The 18543-nt window shown below is 39.3% G+C and overlaps 2 long non-coding RNA genes across 2 annotated transcripts in view; one reads left to right on the top strand and one right to left on the bottom strand.

The window, feature by feature from the left end:
- Positions 1-8370, bottom strand: part of LOC127529769 (uncharacterized) — a 669280-nt gene extending 660910 nt beyond the window's left edge. Inside the window, exon 1 of the long non-coding RNA XR_007936374.1 lies at positions 8272-8370. This is a non-coding gene — a long non-coding RNA (uncharacterized LOC127529769). The remainder of the gene's footprint in view (positions 1-8271) is intronic.
- The window catches only part of LOC127529770 (uncharacterized), a 703801-nt gene extending 689568 nt beyond the window's left edge, over positions 1-14233 (top strand). The window contains exon 2 of the long non-coding RNA XR_007936375.1: positions 14021-14233. This is a non-coding gene — a long non-coding RNA (uncharacterized LOC127529770). The remainder of the gene's footprint in view (positions 1-14020) is intronic.
- Positions 14234-18543: the final 4310 nt, after the last annotated feature.

The following is an 18543-nucleotide window of genomic DNA, read 5'->3' as shown; positions in this document are numbered from 1 at the left end:
GCCCAACCAAGCTGCAAGGCTGAGTTCTGTCAAAGCTGGACTGCATTAAACATTGTTTTCAAAACCCAGTGAAGGGATGAGCACCAAGCCACACTATTTTCATTGCTTTACTTCTTATTTTTTCCTCGTCCTTGAACAAATAAAGGGGATGTCCCCATTGGTGTCCCACAAATTCTCTGTTTTCGAGTCTGTCATTATCACACCTGACCACACCATGCATTCACATCAATTCAATGTAAAGTATTTTGGCATAGTGAAAAGCTCAGAATACGATACAAGTAAGTTACAATTCCAAGATTTTCAAAACCTATCATTTAGACAGAAATTCACCAAACAAGATGGTCTTCAAATGCTTTCTAAACATATTGACAGAGTCCGAGTTTCAATTGGAGGTGGGGAGATCATTCCACCAACCAGGAGGTACACGTGAATAGTGTCTGGACTCAAATTTGACATCACACAGCGGTAGCATCACCAGATGTTATTCAATAGCAGGCTCAGGTGGTCCAGAAGGAGCAGAGGACTACATGAGTGTGTCCATATATATATATATATTATATATATATATACAGTACATACACTAGGGGGTTTGCCCCCTGCTCGCTTGGCTCACCAATCCCCCAGACCTACGCTATGTGCCAGCCACTTTGGGTCACTGCCGCACACATTGTGAAGAAGGGGGCTGAACGCACCACAAGGAGACGCGGTCGCTCCTCTGAAACCCCCTCTTAAACGGTGATACAATGGGAAACACATTCAGTTTTTTTTTACCTCCTCTTTGCTCGATCAGCTGCTGGCTTGCTGCTGCTGCTGCTGCCTTGCCACATGATCTGCATCTCGCACAGCGCTTGGAACATTTAAAAGCCTGTACAGTAGCTGTCCTATTCTTTGTCTTTTATTTCCGGCCCCGGGTTTGGTTAAATCTCTTGGCACAAAGTCTTGTCTCACGGGATGTTAGTTCTTGATATTTTTTAGCTTATAATTTAAAAACAGAATAAGAATCTGAAAATCTAACAACATCATGTTAAAGTTCAATAAACTCTGAAAAGAATGATACCAAACATATATATGTAGGTTTTAAAATAAGCCCTATTTAAAGTGTGACAAAAAAGTGACATAAAAACGTGACATAAAATCGTTGCACTTTTAGGCTTAGGATTTTATATAAATAGAGTAGGTGTGTGCGTGCGTGTGTGTGTGTGTGTGCAGAGCTACTGACTACTCTACAGGTACACATGAACAATTTCAACTTAATATATGCTGCAACTGGAAGCCAGTGCAGTGATCTGAATAAAAGAGTGACATGTGCCTGCTTTGGCTGGTTGAACCCAGATGTGCCACTGCATTGTGAATCATCTGTAGTGGCTTGGTAACACATATTGGTGCAGTAGTCGAGATGCGAGAAGATCAAAGTCAGGACTGGTAGCTGTGCTGCACACTCTTGTCAGATATTATCTGATCTTGTGGATATTGTACAGAATAAATCTACAAGATGTCACGCACGTGTGCATGGGAGGCAGCTAAAGGGATCAAATGAGGGTAATTCCACAACAGACCAGGGGGGTGAAGAGGTGCACTAATCCTTTCTCTCTTTCCATTGCAGACCAATTAAGGGAAATTGAAGAGCTCAGTTCCAAAATCAGCTAAGTACAAAAGATAAATTTTGGAGATAAATAGGAAAATCTGGGTCCGTAATTAGCAGGTTTTGAAGCTCAAACATATTTTTGGCGCATGAAAAGTCACAATCACGTGTTCACTAAATTTTACCAAAAGGTGTAATTAGCAGATTTTGGAACTCACATCTTCAATTCCAGCTGGCCTCAATGACATCACTTCCCGGTCACGATCCCAATGATGTCACTTCCGGTCCCCAAAGACACCACTTCTGACCCTGGTCACAATTATCTCACTTCCTCTGCCTTTCTTTAAAACCGCCATCTTAACCTCACCCAGTCAATTCTGTGTTGGACTCCTTTCTGTACACAACTGTACAACCAATTTAACGTTTTGCAGCCATGTTCACGTATATGGGGCCTTTTTGTGGCTCTTTGTCTTTTCTTTGACAATGACTAACACACCACAGCAACGAGGTCCCTAAAGGACAGATGGCCATTGATCACCACCCCAAAGCTGAATGTAGACACTCTCCCAATCGAGCATCAACCAGAGGTTTTGAGACTCAGAGAGTTTAAATTAAGTCTTTGAGTTAACTGTTAATCCTATAGCCCTACACATCTCATCCTTTACTTCATTTTTTTATTCTGTATTGCTTTCTAACCTCAAACTTTCTAATCACTGAAATGTATTGTATGAATAATGTACTATTTAAGTAGCCTTGAATAAAAGCATCTGCTGAATAAATGATAATGAAAATATAGATGAAGCATACATTTTGCTTAATTTAATTATACTGAATTTGAATAATTCATCTCCAAAGATCTAAATGGTGATAGTAATGAATGACTGTAGAAGAAGGAAGACAAAATATAGATATAACAACAGGGTACCATTCATTTGGTGCATGACCAGTAATCATAACAATTTATGGTGAGTGTGATCATCAGCCAGGTTTGTAGCCCCTTTCTAACTTGCTGGGACTTTACTGGGAATTTCTGGTTCTCACACATTCATTGAACGTATGGAGTTGGTGAGAAGGAATGATCAAGGGAAGAATGTATTCTGCTTATGAATTTAGATGAATTCAAGGCATAAATAACATTAAAGGACGCAAACTGATAAACAACAGAGCCAAGGCACGTTGTGGAAGACTTTTACCACCTCCTGGTTACTGGTGGTAGGACTGTATGGTTTATTCCTTTTTCTAGTAAGCAGTTTTAAAGTTGGGAGTATTCATTACATTTCTTGTATCATATAAATTTCACTTTGGGATTCACAGACACCAATTACAGTAAGGACTTTTTGGACTGCATATATCATCTAGCGAGTTTTATATTTTGTGAATATCTCTAAAGAGTGGTAGGGCTTCAGGGTCAGAACTTTATTGGGTTTGTGCCTCATCCCCCAAATGAGACGCCTCCTTCCGGGACTGCCCTGCTTTTATAGCTCGTGGACCAGAAGGGGTGGAGTCAGATGCCCTAATCAGGTGTATGTGAAATGTGAGACAGAAGAGTTGGCAATCAAGCCCCCTAGTGTTGGTGGTTGGTATTGCTTACCATGACAAGACCGAAAGGTGACCCTCTGACATGCATAGAGACAATTTTTATTATCACTTTTGACTGCTGCGTCTGTAAATAATTATATATATGCTTGGTGTCTAATAAATGCGATTAAGTTCAATTTTTTTTCCTGGAGTGTTTCTTTGATATTCAAGGGGTGGGTGCATAAATAGGTGTTGGTCAGATTCCATCTGCCCGTCATTTTAAATGCATGGCAGCCCAATCGCTATGCCAATCTGTTTGAAAAATGAAAAGTATCAGGAAATGACTCCTAGTTGAGATCTGCAGCCATACTGGTTACCAAAAGTCTAACTAAACTTTTAAAGAGTTTAAAATGTTAGTCAAAAATCAAATATCTCAAAAATGCAAGTTTGTGAACCAGAAAAAGGTTTTCTTGCAAGAATCACATAACAATATGGTTTTTGTCATTTTCCAGATGGGGTTCCCTGCCTGGCTGGAGTTCAAAAATCTCGTTCAAAGTATCGTTTTTATTCAATTTTTATGTGAACAGTGTTGATTATTTAGTGTCTACATGTCAATGTGTATTCTGTTGTGTTCTTATGTTTTTTTGGTGGTCTCCCAAGAGATGGTGCTACCTAATCTTCAGTGCAGGGGACTCCCCACAAGCCCAACCCAAGCTGAGTAAATCTCCCAGTCCTTTGCGGTTCATTGAATGTGCTTGCCTCCTGTGCTCAGTGGGGCCTTCTTTTGTAACAAAGAATTTTGTGACAACAAATATTCTTATTTATAAAGATTCTACATTGCCCTTTTAGTTACAAGCTAGGGTTTGATGCTCCTCAAGTGGATATTCAGTAATTCAGTGGGTATTCATGATGGCTTAACTTGACTTGATCAGAGATGCAGACAAGAATACATGAGCTTGCTTGATGCAGGATTATCGATTAAGCAGTGTTGCAGTAATTAGGGGGACCAGATGGGAGTAGCAAGGTGTATAAAATAAAGGGGGGCTAGTGCTAATAGGATAGAATTGAGGAACTGAGAAGTGATCACTCATCAACTGGAGAGATATTCATGATGATGGGGCCCTTACCTAGCTGGGACATCTTCTTAAAGGAAATTCCAGGGGACACAGACAGGGGATTACCTCCCCTGGAGTGCTAGATGGCTGCCCCCCTGGGGTGCTACAGCACTGTAGATTCCCACAGGGCTCCATGAGAGTTGGGTTGTGGCGGTGACACCAGGGGGTTATCTGGGCTTCCACCTTACCCAGAAGTGCTTCCGGACCACACACACATGGGCCACCGGAAGTACTCCTGGGTAATCCCACATAAAATATTCGTTAGAAAAAGTTTACGAAAAACTAAAGATTTCAAAGATGAATGTCCCAGGGCGACGCTGATTTAACAATCGATAGTCATGAACTGCTTTAGCTGACAATCAGATGAAAAACGGTCACACCCTTGGACGTTGCAGTGTCCTCTTCTGATGTCACTTTCCTCTCGTTGTTTAATTCGTCATATGTATTTTAAAATTCTGTGCGAGTTTTACAACACGTGACTGCTACATACACCTGATTGGCTGGCTGTCAATGTGATGGATGAATTTGCTCAAACTTTTCAATCTGTTTTAGTATGTCCATTTCCCAAACAATAAAGTTTTTGATGTTTTAAGAACCTACTCTGGCCCAAGCTGTAAACTGCTTTGTCAATTTGTAGTCCCACAGCACCTCCTTCTGTTCGCAGGTTGTAAAGTAATTGGATACAGGTTGAAGCATCGGCATGTTGTCCCTTCCCAAGCAGTAAACCAATTTAGTCCGAGATGCAACAGATGTTACTGTGCTTTGATTACTAGTACAATTCAGAAAGACAAGATGATTTGATGTTAAAACTGCCTGTGCAAGTGTCCTGTATTTAAATTTATCTTGTTGGGCTTCAGCAAAATATAATGGAATTGTAGATACAAAACTGCATATTTTACAAACCAGAACACTGTGTTTGTGTATTTATTTATTGAAACACCTCCAGACTTTTATTGAGTGTTTGGCAATGCACTGTTTGCACTTAATTGTTTAATAAACTTCTGCACGTTTCTAAACATAAAGTCTGGTCCGTCTACTCATTTGCCCTGATTAATCTCAGTCCATGACTACGAGATGTCTGGCAGGAAGTGAGTACCATTGGCTGTGGGGACGGAGCATCCCACGATAGACATATGAGGTGTGATCAAAAAGTTCAGTGAATGTTGATGCAGACCATCATCCAAGAGCAACGCAAAACAATTCAATGCAGGTTCTAACATGTCCATCCTAGAGCCTAGTTTATGACGAGTTTCAACTAATTTCATACTGTCAGTCGTTTGTGAGCCACTGTTGAGTTCAAGAGTGTTTTCAAGTTTGCCATTAATAACAGATATCGAGCAACGCATTAACATGAAATTTTGTTTCAAATTGCAATTAAGATCAGGAAACCCATCAGATGTTAAAATCGGTTTATGGTGACACTGCACTGACAATTAAGACTGTTTACAAATGGTTTGATCGATTTTCTAATGGATCTGACTCGGTTGAAGACGAGACAAGATCAGGACTTCTTTCAACATCAATAATGGAGGAAAATGTTGAAACGGTTTCATTCTTCATCAAGACAATGCTCCGTGTCACACATCCCTTCTAGTACGACAATTTCTGTTGAATAAAAATATTACACTGTGTCCGCATCCACCTTATTCGCCGGATCTGGCACCATGAGACTTCTGGCTGTTCCCTAAATTGAAAATGACCATTAAAGGCAAATGATTTCAATCCATTGAGGACATCCAGGCAGCCACGACAGCCCAACTAAAGACATTCTCGAAAGAAAACTTCCAGAACTGCTTCGCAAAGGGGCAGGAGTGTTGGGATAAGTGCATTTGAACTGAAGGAGAGTATTATGAGGGTGACTAGTAGTTGTAAATCTTGTTACTGTAATAAACTTTTCTTTTTTAAAACATTCACTGTATTTTTTGATCACACCTCGTATATTCTACGCCTCTGGATTACAGTTTTACTCGTGAGGATTGGCAAGGATAAAGAGGCGGTGGCCTAGCAAACATTTACTCAAGCCGGTTAAAGTGTAAAGATGTCAGTTTTGGTTAATTCAAGTCCTTTAAGTATCTCGCCGTTGTTATTCATGGAGATTCTCACCTTCTAGTATTATCCGTGTATAGACCTCCTAAATTTAACGCGTCTTTCTTTGAGGAATTCTCTGACTTAGTTCATAATTAAAATTGACATTATGACACACTCTTAATAGTCGGCAACTTTAACTTTCATATCGATAATCAGTGTGACCAAAAAGTAAAAGAATTCATGAACCTCCTGGACTCTTTTGATTTGAGACAGCTCGTTAATCAGCCTACACAGGACTAAAAGTTGATGTAAAGCAGGTCATTGATATTGGTCTATCAGACCATTTTCTTCTACTATTTAATATAGAAATATTGATAGAAAACATTCATGAGAAGCATATTGTTAAAAAACGTTTCTTTGACTCATCAGCAGCTTTAAAACTTACAAACATTCTAAGCAATCAGTCCGTTTATAGTGCCAACTATAATAGCGAGGAGAATGTAAATAGTAAGGTGGAAAGATTTAATACTAAAGTGAGAGCTGCTGTTGACTTAGTTGCACCTGAAAAGACAGTTAAAAAATCTTCTAGCATTGTTATACCATGGAAGACCCAAAGAGTGTCTGATTTAAAGAGAACATGCAGTAGAGCTGAAAGTAAATGGAGGAAAACTAAACTAACTATCCACTATGAGATATTGAAGGTTAAAATAACAGAATACAATAACACAGTCCGTCTTGAGAGGCGCTGCTATTTCTCTAAGATTATAAATAACAATGCTAGTAATCCCAGAGTCTTATTCTCGATGATTGATCGTCTGCTAAACCCAAGTAACTCAAAGGAATGCCTCCAAAGTACTTCTAGTAAAACCTGTGAGGCTATTGCTGTATTTTTCAATCCAAAAATTAATTATATTAGAAATAATATAGTATATCTCCCCAACACTGATAATCCTCCTAAGCCCCAGTACTCCGTTACAAACAAATTAAATTCTTTCACCAGAATAGATTTACCTGATTTACATTAAATAATTTCACAACTGAAACCCTCCACCTGCGTCCTTGACCCAATACCAACATGTTTTTTCAAAGAAGTATCGGGCGTGCTAATTGATGATATTCTTGACATAGTAAATTCGTCATTAGATATGGGTGTCTTCTCAGACTATCTTAAGACTGCTGTAGTTAAACCCCTACTTAAGAAAAATAATCTTGACACCTCTGCTCTTGAAAATTATAGACCCATCTCTAACCTGCCTTTCTTAAGTAAAATTCTAGAGAAGGCAGTCATTATGCAGTTAAATGAGCACCTCAATAAACCTTCTATTCTTGACAAATTTCAGTCAGGTTTCAGAACAAATCACAGCACAGAAACTGCACTCGTTAAAGTAGTAAATGACTTGCGGGTAAATGCAGACAGAGGCCATTTATCTGTTCTCATCCTCTTAGATCTGAGTGCTGCATTTGACACCATTGATCACAATATTTTTAGAAATCGCCTTAGTCAATGGGTGGGCCTCTCTGGCAGCATCTTAAATTGAATTCTACCTAGCAGGGAGAAAATTCTTTGTTAGTTGTGGTAATTACAACTCAAAGACACATGATATCCTATATGGTGTTCCACAAGGCTCTAACCTGGGTCCGCTGCTCTTCTCAATCTACATGCTTCCGTTATCTCAGGGCACAACGTGAGCTACCACACCTATGCTGATGACACACAGCTGTATTTATCAATAGCACCTGATGACCCCGATTCTCTTGATTCACTAACACAATGTCTTACTTGTATTTCTGAATGGATGAATAGTAATTTTCTAAAGCTAAATAAAGAGAACACTGAAATTTTAGTGATTGGCAATAATGGATACAATGGGGCTATCAGAAATAAACTGGATACATTAGGATTAAAAGTCAAGACGGAGGTAAAAAACTTAGGGGTAACTGTTGACTGTAATCTGAATTTTAAATCGCATATTCATCAGACCACTAGGACAGCATTTTTTCACTTAAGAAACATAGCAAAAGTTAGACCTCTTATATCATTGAAAGATGCTGAGAAATTAGTTCATGCGTTTGTTTTCAGTCGACTAGATTACTGTAACGCACTCCTCTCAGGACTACCCAAAAAAGACATAAATCGTTTGCAACTAGTGCAGAATGCAGCTGCTAGAATCCTAACCAGGAAAAGAAAATCCAAACACATCTCTTCAGTTTTGATGTCACTACACTGGTTACCAGTGTCATTCAGAATTGACTTTAAAATTCTGCTTATAGTTTATAAAGCCTTAAATAATCTCGCCCCGGCTTATATATCGGAATGTCTGACACCTTATATTCCAAATCGTAACCTTAGATCCTCAAATGAGTGTCTGCTTAGAATTCCAAGAGCAAAACTGAAAAGAAGTGGTGAGGTGGCCTTATGCTGTTATGCACCTAAAATCTGGAATAGCCTGCCAATAGGGATTCGCCAGGCTAATACTGTGGAGCAATTAAAAAAAAACTGCTGAAAACATATTACTTTAACATGGCCTTCTCATAACTTCACTGTAATTTAATCCTGATACTCTGTATATTCAATTCATTATAATAACTATTCATGGTGGCTCTAAAATCCGTAAAAACCCCTACTCTCTCTTCTGTTTCTTTTTCCGGTTCCTTTGTGGTGGCAGCTTGCACCACCACCATCTACTCAAAGCACCGTGATGTTCCAACATTGATGGATTAAAAGCCAGAAGTCTGCATGACCATCATCATCAAGTCCTTCCGTGAGAACCCTAAATACAAAGAGGACTGATCATTTATGTTAGGTAGAATGCCCAGAGGGGACTGAGTGGTCTTGTGGCCTGGAACCCCTGCAGATTTTATTTTTTTCTCCAGCCGTCTGGAGTTTTTTTTTTGTCTTTTCTGTCCTCCCTGGCCATCGGACCTTACTCTTATTCTATGTTAACTAATGTTGTCTTATTTTAATTTCTTACTTTGTCTTTTATTTTTCTTTTCTTCATTATGTAAAGCACTTTGAGCTACATTTTTGTATGAAAATGTGCTATATAAATAAATGTTGTTGTTGTTCATAAAAACTTCAAGAAAAACACCAACCATCATACTGTATGCCTGTTGGAACTTTGCATGATTCCCTCTGTTTCCCTACCTCTGGTTCTTTTTGCAGGAGCCAGGTCTTTGTACTGTTTGGACAGCAAAGATCTTAGTCACCCAAGCCAAAGAAGAAGAGTCAATTGACGGAAGTAAATAATTAGGTTTCTGACTCCAGGGACGTTTTTTCTTTTACCGATATTTTGAATCTCTCTCTCTCTTTTTAGTTTGTCCCAATTTGTGAAATCAAGCTTATTGATAAAAGATGAATCCATTATTTGACAATTCTTCCTAACCTCTTATGGAAGCTGATAAAGTTCACTGTTTGCAATGCGACCGAGTACAGCAATCCAGCCTAAAGTTCCATTTGAACTGTCACTGCCAGATGCATACAAAGTTGCAAAGTAAAACTTTATTTTCACAGGGAGAGATATAGCCGGTGTCATTAGTAAGATTAATCCCAGGATTTAATGGTCACAGTGTTAAGGTGCTCCCCTAAAAAAGGCCAGCTGTCACTTGCTCTCATTCTCTTGACATTCACTTGAAATGAGAATGACGCACTCAAGGTTACACGCGTGACCTTACATGGCTCATTATTTTAGCATAGCAATATTCCTATTAGAGTAGCAGTTGAGTTTCAGATTTCATAACACCTGGTCATGTTGTTTGATTCACCCAAATTACAGGTACAATTAGGCCGCATGGTGCCACAATCATTAGCCATTCTGTGTCACAGCTGGAACGCCCTCATTTGAATTCCCAAAAAACAGAGTTAGCATGTTCACCTAAGGGCTGCACTTATAGTGACCAGCAGCAGGAATGTCTCGCTCCATGCTTTCTTTCTTTATTTATTTATTTCTTTCTGGAAAGATAAACTTGGGGATACTTGAAGGATTAAACTATTTCTTTGTTCTCTCTGAGCAGGCTGTCATTTTCCATTAACTCAAGAGTGGCTTCTGTCTACCCATCTACTATAAATGCCCGATTGATGGAGTTCTGCTGAGACGATCATCCTCAGTGTTGTGCATGAACTAGTTCAAAAGTGTGCGTTCATTGAACAAGCTCATTTTTCTAAGAACGGTGAACTTAATGTAACGTATTTGCAAGTGAAGAAGTTGAACGTGAGCTCGTTCAATTTTTGGTGACATTCTGGATCTAGTTTAGGTCCAGATTAAACATTTTGCCTTACCCTGTAATGTAGGGGTGGAGCCAAATCCGGTATTCGGATAAGCACACATAGTGGATTTTTACAAATATTTATATCATACGAATTTTTTGCCATTTATTTGTATTAAAAAAAATAACGTAAAATCAAATAGTCACTGTCTCTGTTTGCCTGCTTGTGTGCTTAAGCTACACCCTCGCTGACACGAGCACATGGTGAAGCTCCACTTTCGCTTTTAGGAAAACGTTGTACTTCACATGGCCACTTTATATTTTTCCCCGTTGAACATGCAATATGAGACGCGAATTTTGATCGGCAGTGTAATCGGTAAGTTCACCTACACAGTCACCATTTGTGTCACACGATTGGAAATAGAGCAGTAATTTATATTGTCAAGCATGCGCGCATAGGGAGCCACTTAAAGACCCAACAAGCAACGTACTATATCGTGCCAGGGGACCAAGACGGGGTACTCTCTTTCTTAATTTCCACACAAAGACTGAAACAACGCCACCTTGAATTTACACGGACTCCCTAACCATGCGCTAACACTGCCGCATTCCTTCCTTCCCTCTGGTCCACTTCTGATGACGTCATGACTCCCATCCATCAACACGGTTCCTTCCCAGCATTCCATCTGCCTATTTCCAGTCCCACCCCATAAATTGTCCCCATACACCTTTCATTCTGTCTGTTGTTGTGCTTGGAAAGCTAAACTGACCTGCAAACCTACAGTATGCGGGGCTGGAAAACCCCAAAACTTTATGCTTGTTTTGTGCTTCTTTTACAATATGTATACTTACATCTATTTAATTTATTTATTGACTGGGAGGATATTAGCATATATGGTCCAAAGACATGCAGGTTGGGTGCATTGGCGATCCTAAATTGTCCCTAGTGTGTGCTTGGTGTGTTTGTGTGTGTCCTGCGGTGGGTTGGCACCCTGCCTGGGATTGGTTCCTGCCTTGTGCCCTGTGTTGGCTGGGATTGGCTCCAGCAGACCCCCGTGACCCCGTGTTCGGATTCAGCGGGTTGGAAAATGGATGGATGGATGGATGGTTACACATGTTTGTTGCTGGGTATAACTCAATAAAGTGTATTTAAATAAAAAAGTCTTCATAATTATTGTATTTTATTCAAGAATACTGTAATAGCATAATATAAGGCATGCAAAATTGAAAAAAGTAAACTCATGGGTCATTTATTCTCACTCCTTAAAAAATATAAAAATGAACTGAACATGAACTAGTTCAAAATTGAAATGGTGAACTATGAACGTGAACGTGAGCTAGTTCTTGGGAGGTGTGAACTTGCACAACACTGGCCATCCTTTCGACGGGTTCTCAAATCTCAGCAGAAGACTTCACAAGCTCAGTTAGTGTGACCATTGGGTTCTTGACAACCTGTCTGCCCCAGACCCTTCTTGACCTTTAACTTAACCTTAGTGGTTAGGCAAGCCACTTCAGTTGCCACATTCAAATTATGCTTAAAAACGCACTTCTTCACATTGGCTTTTAATTCTTAACTTGTTTCATTTTCTACTTGTTTTTCGCTATTTTCTCTATTTTATTGGGTCCTCTGACCTGTTTTTAGTTTCTTAGTTCAAATTCTCTCTTAATGTTTGCTTTTAATATTTTGTTTTTAGTCCTGTTTGTTTTAACTGTACAGCGCTTTGGTATGGTATGGTATGGTAACTTAGTTTGGACGGCTGGCAAACTCTGGGCAGAGTCCTTGTGGGTTCAAACAATTACTGAGGTCACTGATGTCATGGGAACACTCAAACATTTAGAAGTGATTTTATAAAAGATGTCCAATCAATTCAGTTTGCCACTGGTGGACTCCCATCAAGTTCTAGTCACATCTTCAGGAGAATTAAAGCAAACAGGAGGCACCTCAGAACAATTTGGAAGGTCACAGTGAAGGGTCAGAAAACTGTAAGGTTTCTAAACTCTTTTGGGACTCCCCCCAAATGGACAACATGCTAAAGAGCATCCCGAAGCGCGATCGCCGTGTCTGTGGAAGACCTTGGACCTTCCTGTTCATCATGGGTTTCATATTAGGGATAAGTACAGATGCTCTTAGCAATAGTGACATTGTCCATATAGAAGTTAATGTAAGATAAATCAGAGGAGGCATAGGCATTTAAGTCTGTGTGATTGTCCTTTGTAGCTGCATGTTTAAACTGTTCCCAATCAGTATCATCAAAACAGTCCTGTAATTCATTTATGGCTCCCTCAGGCCAGACTCTGACTGTCTGCACAGTAGGTTTTGTCCTGGTGATAAGGGGTTTGTGTACTTTAGTCAAGAACAAAGAAATGTGATCAGACCGGCCAAGATGGTGGGAGGCGATGCGGTATATGCATTTGCTACTTTACAGTCTATATGATTGTGTGTATTATTCCCTCTGGTTGGGAAAACAATGAACTGATAAAATTTGGGGTCACAGTTTTAAAAGATAAACACGCCATCCGGATGAGTATTTGGCAGACTGTGTGTAGCAATCGTGCAGTTTAGCCAACGCCAGCTTGACATTAGCTTGTGCTGGGATATAAACTGTGGTGAGGAACACGACCGTAAATTCCCTCAGCATGTAGCAAGATCTAAGTCTGGAGTGCTGTATTGTTCAGCAGTGAATGTGAAGGTGCACCAAGTATTATTTACATTATGTCGAGCTTGGGTCACAAAGTTGCACAGGAGAGTACAGGAAGGTTTTCCAAGGGGTAGAAACTTTATTTCCGTCCAGGCAGATACAAACACTGTTGAAGTGTAAAATACTCGCCTTGAAAGAAGGCTCTAGGAGTCAGAGGATAGGCAAACAGAGTAATTAGTTTATTGCAATAAACAATAACACGGACTAAACCCAATTAAGCCCTGAACAAGCCAAAAGTTACAGTTTATATAATCATTTTGTATCATTTCAACCTCGCTTGAAACAGCTAATTCGCTGCTTATTCTGACTCCCCACTCCTGCTGGCCTCTTCCAGGCCCTTTCAGAAACCACCAATATTTCTTTGCACCTTGTCACTCATTATCATCCCTTGCTTCCCTTATTTCCGAGCCGGCCCTCAACTGGCAGGTGTTCCTCCTTCTCTGACCTCGGGATGTCTCCATTCATTATTTTTACCCCTTTTCTCTGTCCTTTTGGGATATTAAATATTGGTGGTTTTACTCTGAGCTCAATTAAAGAAGAAATATGGTATGTGCCTTTATTTAGCTAAATTTAATGCTTATAAAACTTCATACTACATTTTACATCTACTTGTGCTAATACATAACTTTTTATTTTCCAATAACACAAGTCCCTTTCAGAAGTGTTCTGGCCACCCGAGGAACAGCTACAACAACAACAACATTTATTTATATAGCACATTTTCATACAAAAATGTAGCTCAAAGTGCTTTACATAATGAAGAAAAGAAAAATAAAAGACAAAGTAAGAATTAAAATAAGACAACATTAATTAACATAGAATAAGAGTAAGGTCCGATGGCCAGGGAGGACAGAAAAAACAAAAAAAAACTCCAGACGGCTGGAGAAAAAAATAAAATCTGCAGGGGTTCCAGACCACGAGACCACCCAGTCCCCTCTGGGTATTCTACCTCACATAAATGAAACAGTCCTCTTTGTATTTAGGGTTCTCATGGAAGGACTTGATGATGATGGTCATGCAGACTTCTGACTTTTAATCCATCAATGTTGGAACATCATGATGCTTTGAGTAAATGGTGGTGGTGCAGGCCGCCACCACAAAGAAACCAGAAAAGGAAACCGAAGAGAGAGTAGGGGCTAGTACAGATTTTAGAGCCACCATGAATAGCTATTATAATGAATTGAATATACAGAGTATCAGGATTAAATTAAAGTGAAGTTATGAGAAGGCCATGTTAAAATAATGTGTTTTCAGCAGTTTTTTAAAGTGCTCCAGCTGTCAAACATGATGCCTTGGCCCCAACTCCTGCTCAAAAGAACACAAAGTCTTCCTCTTTAAGTGGGTACAGTGGCTCGGAAGCAGTGACCGGAGCAGAGGGTGTCAAGGGGAAGTGAAACAGGAGAGTAAGACCTCCGCATGGCCGTGGCTTGGTCTTTTAAATGTTCGAAGCCCAGCACAAGGAGCGCGTCGTATGGCAAAGCCTGCAGCTGATCCCACAAAGAGGAGGTGTAAGAGTGTGTTTGTCTCCCATTGAAAAACTGTTCAAGATGGGGAATTTCTGACGAGCAGCCATGTCACCCTGTGGCACAATATATGCCCACCCTGCCGCCTTTGCCCTTACCGGATCAGTCCGATCCAAGAGGTAAATAATCATGTCTATAAGCTCAATAGCCACATCAGGAGATTTTAGCTTTCAGCCAGGTTTCGATGAAAAATGAGGCCCAGCTACTCACCCTGTGTGAAGAAATCCTCAGTCTCAGCTCGTCGATTTTGTTGACTGTAGACTGGGTGGAGTTGGCTTGTTCAGGGAGTTGTTTGGTCTAACATGGGTGCTGACTCTCTTACCCCGCTTCTACTTCCTTACCCATCTCCATCTGCACCACCTCTTTGCTGGAGAAGTACTCCAGGTGGGTACCGATGTGCTGAAAAGGTATTGGGAGGTGGTGGTGGAATAAAGGCCTTCATTCCAATATTCAGTATTTCTTGCCAGCTGTATGTAATGTTCTAGACTGAGTAAAGCTGCTCACTGTGCTTAAAAGTAAAATAGCGACAATAAAAATAAAGAACACAGAAAAATGGATATATTCATGATTTTTGCTGCATGATGTTATTTCATCCACTAGATGGCAGCAGAAAACTCTTTCGAGTGTTATGTGGGTTTAACGATGTAAAGCAGACACGGGTTTAACTGTACTTAATAGAATGTCGACGTTCAGTGTTAACACCAAGGAGGTTAAAAATTAAGAAAGTACTTATATTTTATTACATAATTACGATAAATTGATAAAGAAAAAGTTTGTTTTATTTAAATTTCATTTGCAATATTTGTGTACTTTTTCGTAATTTCAAGTTTTAAACAGGTTAGTGAGATTTTGTAATATTATATTATGAATAATTTATGATATTTGACTTAGCATATAATGTAAATTTGTATTAGTATGATTGTGACTTGCAGAAAACAAGATAATTATTTTCTAGGGTTCGCCTGGACCCCCACAGCCCAAATATCAAACTCGGCCCATGATCTCCATTTGACTTGACTGCTGTTTTGTTGTGCTGGGCTCTCCAGTCATCAGTGCCAATTTTTCCATTAGCAGCCTTTGTGCCAACTGGAAAATGTTTCATTATAGTAGTTACTGTACAATAAATCAAATGTAGATTTTACTGCATATTTTAAAGCAACTTAGAATGTGATTATTGAAGGGCTGAGATGCGGTTTACTTATGATTAAGAACGCTTTAAAATTGTATGCCTCCAGGGTGGCCACTTGATATAATAACCTGTTTTCAGCTTTCAGTACAATACGTCTTAAATAACACCTTTGATTGACTGATTAATTAAAAAAGGGCTTTCTGTTACACTGGCAACGCATTGTTGAGTGGGAATGAGCAAGCTGTTCACAAAATTGGCCAAACAAAGGCAGTAATGAGCTGCTGTGGTACAAATTGTGCTTTCAACAACGATAAATTGTTGCATTTACTTCTACGTTCACTAAAGTGTGTTGGGGTGTCATTTGATGTTCTTTCCTCATAGTCTGTAGTTTAGTTAAATAAATACAGATAGTACTATATAAACATATACATATTGGGGGACTCCCAAGGATAAAACACAGACCTGCAACAAAAAAAGTGAAGCTGTTAATTTCCATTAAATAGAACAATAACAGATGGACTAATCACTTTGCTTGATCTAATGTGCATTTGTCTGTTTTCTGGACTGTTGAAATGCTGGCCACCTTTTCCTACTATTAACTTAAAGCTGTAAAGACTGCAGCAGAAAGCAGCCCCCTTTTATACTCCTACTTAGCTACCCTACCCCCCCCCCCCCCCCCCCCCCCCATTATTGCTGGACTCTCTCCCTGTATAACAGGTAGCCTGTAGTGGATTAGGAGTCCCAAATCACACAAATCCCAATCAGCTCCAAAAGCACTTTCAAAAAATGACCCACTAGAGGGGGATTTCACCATCAAACCCCAGGCTAATCATAAGGAATAAAAGCAAATCTTCAAAAAATAAAAAAGTCTATTCTCAAAATACTGTTTAATAATAAAGAAGCTCTGTGGAGTACAAAAAGCAAATCTTCTTCTTCTTCTGAATTGCCTAAAACCACTTAGGCAGTCAACACAAAGAAAATCCCTTTACAGCAGGGGTCCCCCAACTCTGGCCCTGGAGGGTCCCAGTGGCTGCAGGTTTTCATTCTAATCCCTTTCTTCATTAGTGACCTGTTTTTGCTGCTAATTAACTTTTTTTGAATTAATTTTAATTGGCCTGCTCTTGAAAACTCTGACCCCTTAATTATTTCTTTCTCCTTAATTAGCAGCCAAACAATAATGAGATACAAAATGAGACAAAAACATAACCAGCAAACAGTATCCATCATATAACATCTGAAAATAAAGAAAGATGAAGGTCTCAGGAATGTTAATCTGTTCATGTCCTTAAAACATTTTAACAGTGCACTTTTAGAAATGTCAGCCAGTGCACAATGAGAGCAGCAACAAGTCATGGAATTAAAGAATGGGTTTAATTAATGACAACAATCAGTACCTAATTAAAAGCAACTAGTTGGAGTGAAGTTTCAGGCCCTGACTTAGTTTGTCTTCTATTGTCTCTCTCACTTCACATTTCATTTCTGTTAGGGTGCAGTTTAAGGAAAGAAATGAAGAAATTCAGGGAAACAAGTTAATTAAAATAAATTCAAAAGAAGTCAATTATCAGCAAAAAGAGGTCACTGATTAAGAAAAGGGTTAGAATGAAAGCCTGCAGACAATGCGGCCAACCAGGACTGGAGTTGGGGACCCCTGGATTGCAGTGTCCAGAAATGTAGGCAAGAAAAGAGCAATAAGGTTCAAAACTCCAATAAACCAAAGCAACATAAGTAAACTCACCAACTCCCTAGCGCATTTGAAATGGACCTCCAGGAACTGAAGAAGACTCTCTGGATTTATAGGGTTGGAGAGCAGTTCCTGGTGGTGATTGGCAGATGACCCAACCCCTTGGGGGACCACCCACAAAACACATGTAACATAACAAAGGCAGCTTATATACTGTACATGGACAAAATCAAAAATAAAAAATGATGCACATAATCAACAGAAATCAAAGAATCAAAACTGAACAAAAGAGACACAAAATATGAATATAAACGACACTGCCAGTCTACAGTACCCTCTATTGACCATTCCTACACTGCACTCCTTCTTCAATTAAATTGTCATTTGTAGGGGAAAGTCAAATTGGTAATATCTAGCACATAAAGTGATAATTACTTTTGTAAAATTGTTTTTTAGTGAATAAGCTTGAGCCATATTTGTATTGTAAGAATAATAATGTTTAAGGAGAAACTGGATAAGCCATTTGATGCTCGGGCACATTTATTAACTTGCTAGATCAGATAAGAATTTTGATTAAGTGCTGCTCTGGGGTGTGAAATTTGTGGTCAGTCGGATTATTTATTGATATATTTATGTATTTAGCAGATACCTTTATCCAAGGTGACTTACAGAGCAAAATATAATACATACCAAAATGCAGTGTTGTGCATGAACTAGTTCAAAAAAGTGCGTTCATTGAACAAGCTCATTATTCTAAGAACGGTGAACTTAACATATTTGCAAGTGAAGAACTTGAATGTGAGCTCGCTCAGTTTTATGTGACATTCTGGATCTAGTTTAGGTCCAGATTAAACGTTTTGCCTTACCCTGTAACATAGGGGTGAAGCTGAATCTGAATATGGTATTCGGATAAGCACAAAGAGTGGATTTTTACGAATATTTATTTTGTGTGATTTATTTGCCATTTGTTTGTATTTGGAAAAAATAACTTAAAATCAAATAGGTACTGTCTGTGTCTGCCTGCTTGTGCTTAAGCTGCAGCCCTGCTGACACGAGGACGCCGCG

Source organism: Erpetoichthys calabaricus, chromosome 1 (genome assembly GCF_900747795.2).
Source record: "Erpetoichthys calabaricus chromosome 1, fErpCal1.3, whole genome shotgun sequence".
NCBI classification, from domain to species: domain Eukaryota; kingdom Metazoa; phylum Chordata; class Cladistia; order Polypteriformes; family Polypteridae; genus Erpetoichthys; species Erpetoichthys calabaricus.
This window is presented reverse-complemented; position numbering and strand designations above follow the sequence as displayed.